The sequence below is a fragment of the Heloderma suspectum genome, chromosome 2, assembly GCF_057233095.1.
Source record: "Heloderma suspectum isolate Gila_16-S chromosome 2, 16-S_ref, whole genome shotgun sequence".
NCBI classification, from domain to species: Eukaryota; Metazoa; Chordata; class Lepidosauria; order Squamata; family Helodermatidae; genus Heloderma; species Heloderma suspectum.
Genome location: NC_139459.1, coordinates 236116683 through 236129294, shown reverse-complemented (window position 1 = coordinate 236129294; position 12612 = coordinate 236116683).

The window sequence follows — 12612 nt, the reverse complement described above, 5'->3', positions numbered from 1 at the left end:
ACCTATCACTGTTCCAAATGGTTACCCACCCCCCACCCCCGCCAATCATCCCTCCAAATTTTGCAATGGAGTTCTTAAATGTATTTCTCGAATGTTGTGATGCAGTTCTCAGGTGAAAAATGCCTACAAAATGCTTTTGTGGGGATAATGCGTACAAGAATGTGTATTTTATAGAAAAAATGTGTACAATTTAAATGCAATGTTTGTGTTTTTAAAAATTCACAGGACCTGGGATGGGACAGACTTATGAGTGAACAGATGGATACTGACAGAGCCTGGAAATAGACTGATCCATCCATCCCTGCTTTTACTACCTGGAGGCTGTGAAAGAATATTTGGTACAGATATGAGTATTTTAGTTCAAGCTTTGAAATTCTACCCAAGTACCAGGAACCAGGGCAAACTCTGGGGTTGCATGGGCCCTTGGCATGGCACCCCTGCCAGCCCATGTGCACCTCCATTAGAATAGGTGATGGACAGCCCTGGTTCCTCTCTCTTGTCCTCCTTCCTCTCCACCCAGTCTTTCCATTAAAAGTCCACTTTCTGTGGAGGTGCAGAAGGCCCCCACACACAGTTGTGAAGGCGAGAAGGACATGGAAAAGCAGGAGGCGTGGCCAGAGGAAGCAAAAACAATAGCAAATGTTAACACAAACTTTTGTGAGCAGCCTCTGTAGACAGAAAAAGCTCCCCACTGCCGAAGTGAAACCTCAGCACATGAAGGTCCAGGAGGAACTGTGCAACCCCAGAAGTAGGTCTAAACACATAGCCCTGCAAGCCATTTGTACTCGCATTGACTGTTGTGCGAATAACCCCTGCATAGGGCTTAAGCGTCTACACATTTTGAGTGTGAATTGCATGGTATAATAAGCATCATAGTCTGTGATATTTATTTCAAACAAACACAGCTTTTGACCACATGATAAAAGCACACTGAAAATTTAAAGTGTGAGAAAAGCCAAAAAAAGAATGTGCATTGCAGTGTTTTTCCTGGCTGGCAGCAATTTTATTTAGCTGTCTGCTGTGCTGAAAATGCCTTCCCCATTTTTATTTTTATTTTACCATTCTCATCCAAGTTGAAAGAAAAGAAATTGCTTTCAAAAGAAATTCAAAGGAGAGGAAAATAATTTCAGACAAATTCTCATGGGTTGGGTTCAGGATCTTTGTGATTACCTTCCTTAGGAGGTGGCCAAGGAACGCGTGCGAGTATCTTGTCTTTCATTGTACAAGCACCTCTCCATCGGCTTGCAGCCTCCTTGGCTTTCTGCTCAATTAAAGCCCAGGGGAAGACGGCATTTCCTCCTCTAGGGGTTTTTCAGGTCAGGAAGTGCAGGCAGCCTGTGAGGCTGCAGAGCAATGGAGATGTCGTAGGGATGTACGAAAGTCACTTACCTTGAACGAAATTTGATTCGCGGTGGAGGGGAGGCGCTCCGTCCCTCCCCCCGAAATTCTGGCCGGGGGGGGGAGGCGCTCCGTCCCTCCACCCCCGAATCCTGGCCGTCTGGGCCGCAAATGGCGGCAGCCGTAGCCGCTGCCATTTGCGTCCCTGCAGTCAGCCGTGATAGGCTACGTAAATGTTTACGTAGCCTATCACGGCTGAGTAAAAAAAAACCCGCGTGTACGCAAATGGTGGCGCCCATGGGCGCCGCCATTTGCGTTCCTTATTTTGGCATGTCTAGTCTACGTAAACATTTACGTAGACTACAGCGAAAATAAGGGGAACGCAAATAGCGTAGACTCTACTAGCTGGCACAGCTCTCTGAAGTGATATCCTGTCTGAGGCCAGCATGGCTCTCAGCAGTTGGCCCAATGCCTCCCTCTGCAGGGTCCTCGGGGGGGGGGGGTATCAGCCCAGCTGGTGGTCTCAGGAAAATGACTGACATGCCTCTCTGGAGAAGCCACCTACCCAATGTCTCATGCTGAGGACCCCTCAGAGAGAGGCATCAGGTGGGCTATCTGTTTACCTGCAGAGCCACTGCAGGAAAGCAGGCTGTGTGGCTCTCCAGTGAGCCCACCAGGCCCAATTGCCTCACTCTCTGGCTGCAGCACAGGCGGTCTCTATGGCCACCTCACCCACAGTACCTCACTTTGAGGATGGACCCCTCAGATAGCAAGGCATTGAGGGGGAGAGGAGGAGGGGGCAGTGTGTGTCCTGTCCTCCCACCTCAAGCCATGGGACTTCTTATGCCACCCCGTCTAACATTTATGTATGAATGAATGTATTACATTTTTAGAACACCCAGTGACCAAAGTTCTCTGGGCGGTGTACAGATAAATTAAAGAAAAATACAAAATAACAATAAAGCAATTACAATAAAACAGCACACGAGTGTTCTCATCTGATAACTAGGTCATAACTAGGTCAGTCATTGTCATACTATCATTGCATCACTAAGTACATGGACTCTTCTGTTAACCTAATAGTTTGTAATGGCTCTAATGAGTTTTAAATCAATGCATTAAGAGTGCTTAATAGTATGCACTGACACAACAGATTAACAAAGGCCATGTAAAGCACCAACTACTAAACCATCTTAATTATTTGCAGTGTAATATTTTAAAATATGTGGGAAGAAAGCATTACAGAAGAAATCACTATGAACGTACCTCAGTTTCTTTTGGGTGTGTTGTTGTTTTAACATCACAGCTTAAGTATAAATACAAACTGTTAAAATGAGTTCTTCCCCCCACTTGCTTTGTTAATGTGAGAGTTGTGCTATGCTGAGACACAACACAGTGACTTTTGTGTGAACTTTGAAGCAGTTTGTATTTTTAAGTTTAAAAATGACTTTTAACACTGCCCTTATTTGCCCTCCATTATGTCATCCATCCACACTGCTGTCCATCTAGAGGACATTTTTCAGGATTGGTGGTTTGGAGGTGAGCCAAGAGGAAGGCAGCCTGAGGAGTCAGTCTTTGCCTGAATGGCAACTTCCTCAGACTGAGGAACCAGATCAGAATCAGCAGCATTATAAGACCAGGAGGTATCCTCCTATTTGCCCAGAGTCCTAGCAGGCTACCTGTTTGCTTGACCCATCTTGGCTGATTTGGGACAACTGAAGATTTGCCAGGATGTCAGAAGGGGTGAATCCCATTCTGAAGCAGTAGCAAAGCTCTTTCAGGTGGTGGAGTGAGGATAACTGGATCCTTTGGTCCTGATTAATTACAAGCCAGTCTCAAATTCACCCCTCTTGGACAACTTTATTGAGGGGTGTGGCAGCCATACTGGATGTAATTGATTATGAAGATCCTTACCAGTCTGGCTTCAGGCCTGGTTTTGGAATGGAAACTGCCTTGACTGTCCTGATGGGTGACTTTCAACAGGAAATAGAGAGGGGAAAGTGTCACCTTGTTGATTTTCCTGGACCTCTAATTAGGGGTGCACGAAACCCACTTACCTCGTCTCGCAGCTTTTTGCGGTGGGGGGGAGGCGCTTCGCTGCTCTCCCCCCGAAGTTCAGGCCGGGGAGGGAGGCTTCCCGCCTCGCCCGGCCGAAATTCAGGCCGGGGGGGAGGCTTCCCGCCTCGCCCGGCCGAAATTCAGGCCGGGGAGGAGGCGCCTCGCCCGGCCGTGAAATTAAAAGTTAAAAAAAAAAAAACGCCCCCGTGATAGGCTATGTGACGATTAACATAGCCTATCACGGCTAGATCTGCAAAGTCAGCCGTGATAGGCTACGTTAATTGTCACATAGCCTATCACGGGTGACTTTAAAAAAAAAAAAGTGCGTACGCAAATGGCGGCCCCCATAGGGAGCCACCATTCGCGTTCCTTATTTGGTCGCTGTAGTCTACGTAAATCTTTACGTAGACTACGGCGAAAATAAGGGCAACACAAATAGCGTTGCCCTTATTTTCGCCGTAGTCTACGTAATCTTTACGTAGACTACAGCGACCAAATAAGGAACGGGAATGGCGGCTCCCTATGGGGGCCGCCATTATCCGTACGCGTTTTTTTTTTTTTAAGTCACCCGTGATAGGCTACGTGACGATTTACGTAGCCTATCACGGCTGACTTTGCAAATCTAGCCGTGATACGCTACGTAAATCGTCACGTAGCCTATCACGGGGGCGTTTTTTTTTTTTTTACTTTTATTGGAATGGCGGCGGCGGCAGCCGGTCGAAAGATTGGCTGCCGCCCCCGCCCCTGACGAAGACCCGACGAACCGCCGCCGGGACCCGCCGCCGGAAGGGACATTCGGCAAAGGTAAGTCCCGTCCCGGGGGGGGTGGGGGGCGGGGGGGCGGAGAATTTCTCCCCGAAACTTGTTCGGGGGGCCAAACACGTTGGCGCTTGGCCCCCCGAAGTTTCGGGGAGAAATTCTCCGCCAACCCTACCTCTAATCTGCTTTCAAAGCCATCCTACTAGGCCATCTGCAGGTTGGAGACTGGAGGCACTGGTCTCTGGTGGTTCTACTCTTATCTTTTTGGAAAGGGCACAGAAGCTGGTCTAGGGGGTGATAGCTCAGTGGCTTAGCATTCTTCAGTGATGCAGAACCACCACAGAACCAGAATCAGTGGCCAAATTGTGGATTGAAGTGAGGCAGCTTGCCCATCACTACCCTTAAGGGATAAAACATCCCTCAAAGGCAATGACACAGGGTATAGGTTTACCCTACCCCCTGCTAAATCCAGAGTGAAGTTGGTAAACGGATTGAAAAAGACAGTCATTAAACTGAGGGAGTAAATGTCGATATAACCCTGGAGCAGACAGCTAGTCCATTTTTTTTCAAAAAGAATATGCATTTTATTGATATGAACCTCAAATTTCCACCCTTCCTGCGGTGTTTGTTCACCTTTTTCTGTTTTAATTGCATGCATGCAACAGTTGTACTTTGTGTTTTATGTTGTATATCATTTTCAGTCTGGTTTATTTTAAAAAAACTTTTCTGGTTATTGGCTCTTGTTTCTGCCATAAATTCTAATTCTCTTATTTTCTCCATATAATTTTTCTTCAGCACAATTCTATCTCAGCAAGACTTCCTGCACTAGCAGTTTCACTCCACTGTGATATAAAATTATTTGTTTTAATGGTTTCATCCTATGAAGTGCTCTCTGCCAGAACAGCAATCCTACAGGATTGAGCTCAGGCCGCCAGACCCACCATGAGTATCTTTTGATACTGATCTATATTTAATTGAAGATTCTTGTTCTAATTTATGTGTCTTTTCCAGTCTCTTATGTATCTTCTTCAGTGCACAAGTTCTTACTTTTCAGCTGTACTTTTGACTTATTTCTGTTCATATCCAACCCTAACTTTCTCTGAATTTGCTTTCTACTTTACAAACACTTTTAGGTACCTGCATTTCTTCTAACCATCTAGCAATGCATTTTTCTCCTAACTCATCTCCCATTACACACCTTATTTTCAAAGATAATGTCCACACATTACTAACTTCCTAAGGCAGGGATGAGGCCCTCTGGGTGTTGTTGAACTCCGGCTCCCATGATCCTTGACTATTGGCTATGTTGGTTGGGGCTGATGGAAGCTGGAGTGCAACAAGTTGCCCACCCCTGTCCTCAAGTAACCCTCACTGGAGTTTTTAAAAGAATGATGTTGCTAGTTCAGATAAATAGCATAAGCTTCCACCCTAAATTCAGCTAGAACACCTTGTAAACATTTCTTTGCAGTTTACTAGAAACAAAATAAATAACAAGAGATCAATCTCAGTACTTTTTCACAGTCTTTAAATGTAGCAACCCCCCCCCCAACAACCTATATATACAAAGCAAATTTAATGGATGTATGATCATCCTATCTGAACATCTAAAGTGAGTTGTGAACACACACATAAGACCTTTCTGTACAGAAAAATTCTACCTTTAAATATTTTGTTAGTTTGTTTTTATTATACAACAGTGAATGAAAACTGACTGGGTAGAATCATCTGATTTAAAGCTTGTTCAGATGCTATTCTTCATTAACCTATTCACACATTTCTGTCATGTAGGGAACTCATATGGTGAAGCAGGATCAGACCATGTTGCTAGCCCCAGCCTCAACATCATGTGCCCACTCTCCAACATCTGCACATTGAGTGAAGTTGTCTGCAAAGGAACCGCTATGTATGCACAACTACTTGTATGCAGAGAATCATATGATCTCAATCCCATGTTTAAATGCTGCCATGGAGATGGCGCTTGTCCTCTGAAAATACCAAAAACCAGTTTGGCAGAAGTATCTCGACATAAGACAACAAGCAACGTGTCTGTGGAAAATCAAATTAAACTTTAAAAACTGTGTATTCTGATGTAATTATTTTGAAGATGGGTTGTATCCAAAGGTGTCATTCCACAAACTTGAATAGTGCTAGCGGAGCTCTGCCAAATTTCCCACTGCGCAAGTGGTTTCACATTACGCTTGCACACCCAGATGTGAAACAGGTTGCATAATGGATTGAATAACAGATAGCGCAATGGGTTGTGCAACAGGTTGCTTGCGCAACTGTGCTTGCGCAAATGTAACTTTAGTTGGATTCTCCTCTTGTGCATAGTTCAGAACTTAGTTTCCACTAGTACAACATCATTTATGCTGGTGGAATGACATTGTTAGATACCGCCCTATATCCGAACCAGAACTGTAAAGCTGTCTGAATTACAAAGAATTTATCTCCAGTAGAAGCAACCATGATGCACAGTGGCCTGGAATTGATATACAGTCTTTGCCAAGACTCCCACTGCTGTCCTTTAGTTTTTATTACAGGGAACACATCAGGTTCGACAAGCAATCGTTCAGTGGGGTGCTGCTGTGCTTTATTTGATATCTGACATTTTCAGCTTTACTACCAAGGATTACAACTGGTATAGAGGTACATCCACCAAAACAGCTGTTTCCTGGAGAAAACAAATGGGCAGCCAACATCACTTTCTGCAAGTCCATTTCATCCTCCTCCTCATTAGAAATTGAGACATTATGCGGTGAGGTCAGTGAAAATCACATGTATATCAAGGAAGAATGCTGGAGCTGTAAACGGAATTCTTAAGTTAGGCTAATTGCCATATTCACACATATTTAACTTGAAGATGCTTCTTCTGACAATGCTGGATTTTAGGAAGGTGTTCATTATGAAAGTGGCAAGTCATTTGCTGAGAGAATAAGTAGCAAATCAAACCACGGGACTGAACAAATGACAAGTTTAAAAATAAATGAAGGGTGTGGAGATCATGAGACTTAGTACTAAAACATTAAGGCTAGAATTAGAATTTTGGACTTTATTTTAGCTTCTGTGCTTTTTATTGATGTAGAATGAATCCTATTTACCAGCTGGTTTCAATTTCTTTTAAAAATATACATGTTCTGTATGGATCTACTAAAGATATATAGCATATTTTCTGATATACTAATGTCCTTGCTGCACACAAAATAACAGTAAATTAATAGTTTAATCATCTATGGTTTACTATAGTACAAAATGTAAATGTTGTTGAACCAGTTGGAAACAGTGATCACAGTGCTATCAGATTTAATATATATTTAAGTGGAAAATTGCCCAGGAAGTCCAGCACAGTCACATTTGACTTCAAAAGAGGAAACTTCTCTAAAATGAGGGAACTGGTAAAACGGAAGCTTAAAGGGGGAATCAAAAGGATTAAATCCTTTCAAAATGCTTGGGGATTACTCAAAACAACAATAATATAAGCCCAGCTAAAATGTATACCACAGGTTAGGGAAGGTAGCACCAAGTCCAAGAGGTCGCCGGCATGGCTAATGAGGAGTGTCAAGGGAGCTATTGGAGAAAAGAGAGCTTCCTTCAGAAAATGGAAGTCTTGCCCAAGTGAGGAAAACAAAAGGGAGCACAAGCTTGCATAAAGGTGATGCAAGCAGACAATAAGAGATGCAAAAAGCATTTTGAAGAGCATATAGCTAACAATATCAAGGCCAACAATAAAGAATTCTTTAAATACATCACAAACAGAAAACCAGCTAGGGAGGCAGTTGGACCATTGGATAACAATGGAGTTAAATGAGTACTGAAGGAAGAGTTTGCAGAGAAGCTGAATGAATTCTTTTCATCCGTCTTCACTGCAGAAGATATAGGACAGATACCTGTGCCTGAACTGATGTTTTCAGGAAGGGAGTCTGAGGAACTGAGGCAAATAGTGGTGACAAAAGATGAAGTTCTCAACCTTATTGATAAATTGAAAGCAAATAAATCACCGGGCTCAGATGGTATCTATACTAGAGTTCTTAAAGAACTCAAATATGAAATTGCTGATCTTCTAACCAAAATATGAAACATGTCCCTAAGATCAACCTCTATACTACAGGACTGGAAGATGGCCAATGTAACTCCAATTTTCAAACAGGGATCCAGGGGCGATCTGGGAAATTACAGGCGGGTTAGCTTAATGTCTTTTCTGGGTAAATTGGTTGAAGGCATTATTAAAGATAAGGGGTCGCGGTGGCTTAGTGGGTAAGACGCTGAATTGCAGACCGGAAGGTCAGCAGGACAGCAGTTCGAGACCCGAGTGCTGCGTGACGGAGTGAGCTCCCATCTTCAGTCCCAGCTTCTGCCAACCTAGCAGTTCAAAAGCAAGAAATTGCAAGTAAATAAATAGGTATCGCTTCGGCGGGAAAGGTAACAGCATTCCGTGCACCTCGGTGTTCAGTCATGCCGGCCACATGACCACAGAAGTGTCTTCGGACAGCGCTGGCTCTTCGGCTTAGAAATGGAGATGAGCACCACACCCTAGAGTCAGACACGACTGGTTGGGGACACCTTCACCTTTTATTATTAAAGATAAAATCAGTAAGCATATAGAAGCATCTAGCATCTAGTCCAGCATTCTGTGTAAACAGAATGCTGGACTAGGTGGACCCTTGGTCTGATCCAGCATGGCTCTTCTTATGTTCTTATAAAATGGGTCTGCTTTGGTCTTCAATTACTGCTCCTCTGATTATTATTATTTTGCCACCGGAAGCGTCTTCGGACAGCGCTGGCTCTTCGGCTTAGAAACGGGGATGAGCACCGCACCCTAGAGTCAGACACGACTGGTTGGGGACACCTTTACTTTTTTTTTTTTTTTATGAAAGCTGTTAATATGTGTGTTTTTAGTAGCAGGCATTTTGTTTCATGCATCCTCTTTCCCAGCTGGCAGAAAGTTTACAACTATCTTTATAAGGTCATTTTACTTAGGAGGAGAGATGAATGAAAATGCCTAATATCTTTGTAATAAACTGATCAGGAATGACAGGAGAGCAGAAATAAACACACAGGCAGTCAATGCTAATCTCAAAAGGTACACCAGCACCCTAAAATGTTAAACCAGCTCCCCAGCCAAATTCCCAAATTGCTTCCTCCTTCAGCTTCTTTTATGTATGCTGGACTCAGGGAAAATTGGTTGCTAACCACCACACAAGAAAGAATGTGATAACCTCATTCCATATACTTTAAAACAGCCAACCATCCATCACTGCCAAGTAAACACATACCTGTTGTTCACAATCAACTAGTAGGGTATTTATGTATGGCTGAGCTGCGGGGCACAGGCTTGGGAGGACTACAAAAAAGGCAAATTTTCATAGCTAGTAACACACTATATGTATGTTTATATTAGATTACCCTTAGCAAGAGTTCACTAACAAAATGATGTTACAGTTGGAATATCACATAAATACCAAGTACATATCACTTTCTCTTAATAGCAAACCCAAGTAGTGAATGATGACAGAAATAGAGCCAAAATGGGGCCAATGAGAAACAAGAGGTGGTATCAGCATGCTTGGGAAAACCTCAAATTTTACAGTAGTACAATTAAAAACAAAATAAGAGATTTAAAAGAAAAAAACACACACTAAAAAGCCAGTCCTATGAGGACTGAGCATGCTCAGTAAGCCCAGAATGTTGAGTTCCATTGGAAAACAAAAACAGAAAACTGGGGCAGGCAGGAGTGGAATCCCCAGCATGGAAGAAATGACTGATGGACAAACCTCGAACAGAAGGGAGGATACATTGAAATATTTGGTTACAAGTCCCAATTGTGTGTGTTTTTAGATTATGTTCTGATTTGTGGATTCTGCAGCGGATTGGCTTTTTCTAAGTCACACGTATTCTGCAGACTTGTGGACCAGTTTTTCTCTTTTGTGATATCTGCACTAATTCACATTAGTGCATTTGTGCATATGCATATTAACTCTAATGCACACTTGCACTAATGCAAATTAGGACAACTGTAGTTAAAGAAATTCTGAATCCATCAACGAGCAGATGACAGAACAAAAGATGTCTGATAATCTGCAAAACACAGATGGAACGGATTTAACAAGATCTATACATCCCTACTCATGTTTATAGAACATAGAAAATAAATAAGCACAGGATATAAAAGAGAACTCTGCTAGAGGAGAGAGCAGGCAAAGGAAAGGGAAGAAGAGCCATCTGGGTAAAAATGCATTTACAGAACTGCAATGAAATTTACATTTACAATGAGAATAGCAGGAACAGTTCTTGAGACACAGGGAGTGAAATGGTCTCTCAAAAAAGTAAACAAAAGGTTTAAATCAGAGAGCTGAAAAGAAAATTGAGGTGGCTTTGCAGCTATGTTCTGGAAGGTGCTATCAAGAGAAAGGGATAGAAAGGGAGAAAGATTGTCTAAAAGATGGGGATTATAGGGAGTATTAATGAAATAGAAGGCAAAACTAGCAGCAAAGTCTACAGGAGAAGGCATAATGGGAAATTGTAGATGAGCAGGGATTAGGCCACAAAGAGCTCTACAAGTAAGGACAAAACGATGAGGCAGATTTAGAAGTGGGATAAGAAACCATTGAAGGGCACTATTGAGTAGCTGAATTTGATAATACAAGACATCATTTTGGTGTCCTGCATTGACTGCTGCAGACTCTGAGTGCAGGGCTAACCAAGAAGCAAGGCAATGAAGCCAGCAAAAGTTCAAGCACGCAGATTTCAGTCCAACGGGGTTCACGCTAGGCAGGAGTGGTCAAGATAGCAGGCAAAGCAGAGTGAGGCAGCCAGGTATGTTACAGAGTCAAGAAGGAGTCCAAGGGTCAGTAGCATGGAGCATCAATCACAGGGCAAGGTCTAGGGAGGCAAGACAGAAGACACAGAAGCTGGAAGTACGGCGTTGTTTCCAACACTGGCTAGGCAGATATGGAAGGCTTGTAACACCAAAACCTGCTGCCTCACCCGGGGCTCAGCTGCAGTCCATTAGAGGTCTCTGGTCAGAGCCCTACTCACAAGGAGTCACTTTCTCCCGAAGAGTCCCTGCAAGCGAGCACTCCTTCTCACGGGAGCCCTACTGGCCTGTCGCTTGAGGTGACGACGCTCCTTTGGGCCAGGGGGTTGCTCAGCCTCTGCCTCAGAGGCAGAGTGCCCTCCCACAGGCAGCAACGGGCCTGCCACCATCTCCCCTGACAGCTAGTGAACAGCTAGTAGTGTGTCAAACAGGGATATATAGAGTGTGAGGACTGCACTGGGTGGTGCCAGGGGGCTGCATGCACACATACAGACATGCATGCATTCTGCTGGTATGGGGGGGGGGAATGCTTCACTGGGCTGCTTCAGGGTGGCTGTTGCATTAGTGGTGCAGAAGCAGTGATGCGGGCTGCTTCAGAGGTCAGCAGCATCCCTGATAGGTGTAGATAGGCATCCCTGATAGGCATTGCTGGTGATGTGGAAACAAAAATACTGGCTCCTGTGGGGTCACCAGAGGGAGGAGGCAGTGGCGGCAGGGGGGTGACATTTTCCCTCTTTTTCCGGGTGGTTGCTTGTGTGTGCGTGCGTGCGCGCATGCGCATGCCAGACGGGAATTGGGGGTTGTACTTTTTTGCACCCCTGCTCTAAGCACTACAAACACTGACTTATGAGTTCCTGCCCTCAATACCATCCACATAGAATATCAGGCTATCACTAAGTAATCTAACACAATTTAGACAACTGTGTCACAACCACAAAGCAAGAACTAAAAGTTCATATAACAGATAAAACAAGCAAGTAAACTGAACCTACACTCCACATACAAGATGTAAAACATACATAAATGTGGGGATTTATGAACCACCCAATATCCAGTCCTCAGCAAGGAAATCTGGGCCACTTGGGGCCCCACAGATTTCCCTGGAGTTTTATCACATCTGTCGGATTTCACGAGATGACTCTTGTCCATTCGAAACGTCATGACAGGCTAATGACAGCTGCCAATCGCAGAAAAATTATGGCCATAAATTGCATAGTTTATGTCATTTGCGGCCGTTTTCACTACAATTAACATAGAAGGACGTGCTTAACGGCTGCAAATGCTGCAAACTGTGCAATGTATGGTCATAATTTTCCTGTGATTTGAGGCTGTCATTAGCCTTTCACAATGTTTAGAATGGGAGAGAGCCACCCTGTGGGGAATCCAGTGGACCCAAAGGTGAGTAGAGCCAGTCTGCTGCAGACTTCACAAGTTCAGATTCTTCCCCATTTCCAAATGGGGAACAGTGAGGCCAACATGAGTTCCAAGGGCAATGGGAAAGCCCACCATAGATATATATAGAGAACTTAAAATAAAGGACTTAAGTATGCAGGAATTCAGCACTGAGACAAGCCCCAATTCAGATAAGGACGAGACTTCCCACATCTCTCTGCCTGTTTTTATGTGCCTGCCTGTCCACCATTTGC